We start from the raw sequence: 5,121 nt of genomic DNA, 5'->3' as shown, positions 1-5,121 counted from the left end.
CACAGCCTGTCCGCGACAGCAACGCCAAGAACCGCGAGCTAGCTGACTGGGAGCCGCACACGGACCGGCAGCCGCCACGCGACGTCGCCCGGGGGGCCCTGTCGACCGCCGTGGCCGTGCTTGACAAGGAGCTGGTGGAGCAGCAAAAGGCCTTCAACGCTCGGGTGCTGGCGGCGCTTTCTCGTTTCACGCCGGTGCAGCCGGCCCTTCTCATCTTCACCTCCGGCACGACGGGCCTCCCCAAAGCCGCCCGCTTCAGCCACCTCCGCTTCTTCGCCACCAGCTTCCTTCGCAGACCCTGCGCTACCGTGGCAAGACGCGGGAGGTGTTAGAGGCCAACCACGCCGCCCGGGAACGCCTCCACGTCTGCATCAAACGGGCGGTAGCCGCGGCGGGGACGCAGGAGGAAGAGGAGGCGAGGAAAAGAAAGACGCACGCCGACGGCGTCGACGAACCGCCGCTGCTGACGACGCCTTCGTGGATGAGGAAACACGGGTCAAGCGGACTGCCCTGGCCGCCTTTGGCGTCACCTGTGTGGGCTACCTTGTGAGCTGTGTGACCTTTGTGCTGCGGCTTCTCGGTATTCTCTTTTACGCACGCCGCCTGTACTACGTGCTCCGCCGCTTCTTCTACACCATTACCTTCCAGGGCCCAGCGTGGGCAGCCGCGCGTACGCCCGCGAGGCCGCGGTGGCCGAGGAGCTGAGCTGCCTGTCCGTGTACAATTGTTTGCCCATGCACCACACCACCGGCTGCGTCTTCTGTCTTGGCCAGCTCTTGCGCGCGCTCGAGGAACAGCAGGCCGCCCAGCACGATCTTGAGCGGCAGCTGGTCTGGCACCGCACCTACGACCTCGCCGCGCGCTGCAGCAGCAGCAGCAGTGGCGGCGGCGCTGGATGGTGGGGCACGCGCCCGTACGAGCCCAGCCGCCCGCTGACGGCGCGCATGGTGATCCGGTCAAAGTTCTCCGCCTCCAGGTACCTGCACGACCTGCAGAGGTACCACATCACCGTGACACAGTACATTGGTGAGGTGCTGCGGTACGCGGTGCTGTACGAGCGCGACCACGCCCCTAGCCCCGCGCTGGCCGAGCAGCTCCTGCGGCAGCAGCTGGCCCCGTCCTCGACAACGCAAAGGGTGGGTCAGCTTCCCGGCCAGGAGAGTCCGCGATGGACGGCGACCAGGATGGCACGGAGCATGGCGGTGGCGGCAGCAGCAGCAGCACCGACAGAGCTCCTCTCCTCGCCTCCCGCGGCGGCTCACTTGCCGCGCAACGCACCCGCCGCGTGCTGCCAGCGTTCACCGACGAGAGAGAGACGCTGCACGTGCTGAACCTCCCTTGACCGGTGGGTGGTCCCCTACGCCTTTGGCAATGGCCTGCGACAGGACATTTGGCGGGAGGTGAAGGGAGCGACTTGCCATTGCTCAACTCGTTGAGTTCTACGGCTCCACTGAGGGCAACATCTTTCTTTTCAATTTGTTCGACATCCCGGGCGCGGTGGGCCACATCCCGCGCTTCCGGGCCGCTCAACTGGATCCTAGGACATGAGCTACTTCCCCATCTTCCCTTTCCGCGTTCTCAAATACGACGAAGACACGCAGCAGATCTGGCGCGACCCCAAGACAAACTACGCCAAGGTGGCGGCCGTCGACGAGGCTGGCGAGGCGGTGGGCGAGATTATTGAGGGCTACGACATGTTTGCTCTCCGCCGCTTCGACGGCTACCATCAGGAGCAGCCCGCAGAGCCCGCAGGTGCACTGGGGACCAAGGAATTGACAAGCAGCGGCGGTGAAGCGTCGGCCGTCGTGACGACAGTTGGGGAGGTGGAAAGCAGAAAGAAGGTTGTGCGGCACGTTATGTGGCCGTACAAGCGAGACGCCTACTTCCGCTCTGGTGATCTGGTGAGGATTGACGACTGCGGCTTTGTCCGTTTCGTCGACCGTGTGGGCGAAACGTTTCGCTGGAAAGGCGAGAATGTGTCGACGCTGGAAGTGGAGAATGCAATGGGCACGTGCGCACCAAGACCGTTGGCGTGCAAGAGGCTGTCGTGTACGGCGTCTCCTCCCCGGACGCGAAGGCCGCGCGGGCATGGCACTCGTTGTCTTGCACCCTCGTCCCACCGTGTTGGAGGAGCGCCTCTTTCTGCAGAATGACCTCTACCCCTTTCTCAGCGGCCATCGGCGCTGGAACGGGGACAGCACCATCGCACAGTCCGCGCGCCGTCCTACGCCATTCTCTTTATCCGCGTCGAGGACGCCGCCGAGGAAGTGGAGGAGAACGAGAACAAGCGGCGGTGGTGGTGGTGGTGGCAGGTGTCGATGTGATGACGCAGACACCGCCCTCCGCACAGCCACTTTCAAGCACCGCAAGGCGATCCTGACGCGGCAGGGCTACGCGCAGGCGCCGCCGTCCACGATGCACGAGGTACAGGTCTGGGGCGACACGGGGCCGCCGCAGGGAGAGCGGACAGAGGACGAGCGCTGGCCGCCCGCCTCCCGCTTCTACGTGCTGGTCACCAAGCCAGACCTGTGGGTCCAGCTCTCGCGAGAGCCGAGGGAGGAGGCGGACCTTCAGGCGGGCTACGTGCCGCTGACAGCGAGAACAATCGACATTGTTGGCGACCATTTTTCGGGCTGTGGTTGGTGAGAGAGAGAGAGGTCCTTCTCGCACATGCCTGCGTGCGTATGTCTGCTGACTACCTCTTTTTTCCTCTCTTTTTTCTGTGTGCACGTGTCTTTCTGCACCACCTCATCTTTTTTTTTTTTTTTGCCATGTGGACGGCTGATCTTGAACCCGTTGTCACACACACACGCACACACAGAGCAGCGTGGCACGACTGCCTCTCTCTATGCATAGTATACCTTCGAAGGAACGCCAAACCTCAAAAAAAAAAAAAAGACGCAGACACGTAGGCAGAGGATGCGCTTTGCAATTTATAGGTCACATTCGACAAACGTGAAACACGCGCACGGCAAGGCGTAATATACACTCTGTCAAGCTGCGCATGCTCTTTATCCATGTTCTGTCCTTCTCTGCTCGCCTTTTTTTCCCTTTCCCTCTTCCTCGTTTGCTGTTGTGGCACAAACCTTCTAGCTCTTTTTTTTTTTGTTCTCACAACTCACTCTCTCTCTCTCTGTTACTCTCTCTCTCTCCATCACACGCAAAAAAAAAAAAAAAACAAGGCAGAGTCTTTGTTCTTCCTTTTTTTGCTTTTTTTTTTTTTGCTATGTCGTACCTCAAAGGTCAGAACTTCTGGGAGGAAGATAATGGCAAGTCGGTTGTGATCGAGGACCCCACGAAGCCCTTCTACATCCGCCTCGCGTGCCAGCCCAGCACCGGCTACGCCTGGACCTTTGTCAGCTCCCGAACGGTCTCTTTGAACAGCAGCAGCAGCAGCGCTGTCTCCTCCGGGAGGTGAATGTGATCGACAACGAGCACGCCGAGACGAGCGAGTTCACCATCCGGCGTCGCTATTATGGGAAAGGCAAGTTCACTGGAGAGAGCGAGAACGGCGCGGTGCTTGGGGGCGGCGGTGGGCTTCGTCTTCACGGTGACGCCCCCCATAGCCGATGTGCTGCGGGCGAAGCACCGAATGGCAGGGAAGAAGATCACGCTCACCTTCCACTACGCGAGGCCCTGGACCACCTCCGCTCACGACAGGGACTTCTCCATCACCGTTCAACCCTCCTCTTCCGCGTGATTGGAGACAGGAAGACGGAGGGATAGCCAGAAAAAAAGGAAGGCAACGCGGTACCACAAAACAGTTCTTTTTTTTTTGTTTGTTTGTTTTTTTTTTAGCGAAGGGAAACGGCAAACTATGTGTGTGTGTGTTTGTTTATTTGTGTGTTTTCTTTTTTTCTTTGTGTGTGTGAGAGAGAGAAAACGGCTTTAGCGCAACAGTGCGCTGTCTTGGCCGGGGTGTCGGACTTCGTTTTCGTTGTGGGCTCCATTTTCTTGGGTGGGTGGGTGGGTGTGGATGATGATTCTTGTTGCTGTTGCTTCCTTTTTTTTTTTTTTTTTCTCACCACCCTCTTCACGCTGTTTCGCGCAGTTTCTTTGAGTGTTTCGTCTCATACACACACTTTTGTCTCGCTTTCCCTTCATCAAACAAAAGTATTATCCTTTCTCTTTTTCTTTCTTTTTTTTTCCCCCTTATTATTATTTTGGCTTGACAAACCCCCGTCTCTTTTGCACGTGGACGTTACATCCTCTTTTAGCGACCGGCTATGTTATTTTCTTTTTTTTTTTTTACTTTTTTTTTTCTTACGCGGCGTATCCCTCCGCCATCCTTCTTGCTTTAGGGACCCCTATATATATATATATATATATATATATATATATATGACTGCTTTTTTTATTATTATTATTTGCTTTGTATTCTTTCTTTTTTTTATTATTTTTTTTTTTTTTGCGCGGCCAGCGGTTCATCGATGGTGCAATCCCCCCCCCTCACCTCCAATGCATATACACAGAGGTACGTACAAGAGAATAGAAACGTGGAGTTTTTGAAGAGGACACAAGGTCGAGTAGTGTGCGGCCCGTATCGTCTGGCACACGTGTGTGAAACGAAAAGGAAGAGGAGAGAGAGAGAGAGAAAAAAGAGAGCGCCGAGGGGGTGACTCTTCTAAATTGGTTAGTCGCCGGCTTTTTGCTTTGCCATCTCCTCTTTTGATGACCCGCCACACTTCTGCCTTCTCCTTCTCGTCTTCCTGTGATTCTCTCGGCTTGTAGCTTTCCTCTGTGATTCACCGCTTTCCCTCCCTCTGTTTCACACGCACTCACTCATTTCCTTCTTCTTTCTCGATCCTTTCCCCCTTGCAACAACAAAAAAAAAACAGACATGCCGGCGGCTCCCCTTACGAAGACTGCGAACGGCAGCACCGTCGAGGCCAAGGTGAACGCTCCCATCCACATCCATCTGTCAGGCAACCCGACCACCGGCCACGCCTGGCTGAGCCCTGAGCCCGCCAGCACCAAGTACAGCAGTCAGATTGAATACAAGTCAGCGAACACAGGTATGCTCGGCGCCTCAGGGGAGTATCACATCACCATCACCCCGAAGGAGCCGGGCAACTATCCTGTGGAGCTGCACTACGCACGCTCCTTTGAGCCGCATAACCC

At 56.9% G+C, this 5,121-nt stretch overlaps 1 pseudogene; it reads left to right on the top strand.

Annotated features, from left to right (window-relative positions):
* Positions 1–1,355: 1,355 nt before the first annotated feature.
* Positions 1,356–2,646, top strand: LOC126767527 (uncharacterized; annotated as a pseudogene).
* The last annotated feature ends 2,475 nt before the right edge of the window (positions 2,647–5,121 follow it).

The sequence above is a fragment of the Bactrocera neohumeralis genome, unplaced genomic scaffold (assembly GCF_024586455.1).
Source record: "Bactrocera neohumeralis isolate Rockhampton unplaced genomic scaffold, APGP_CSIRO_Bneo_wtdbg2-racon-allhic-juicebox.fasta_v2 ctg7549, whole genome shotgun sequence".
Taxonomy (NCBI): Eukaryota; Metazoa; Arthropoda; class Insecta; order Diptera; family Tephritidae; genus Bactrocera; species Bactrocera neohumeralis.
Note: the sequence above shows the minus strand (reverse complement) of the source record. Positions and strands in the feature narration are given on the sequence as shown.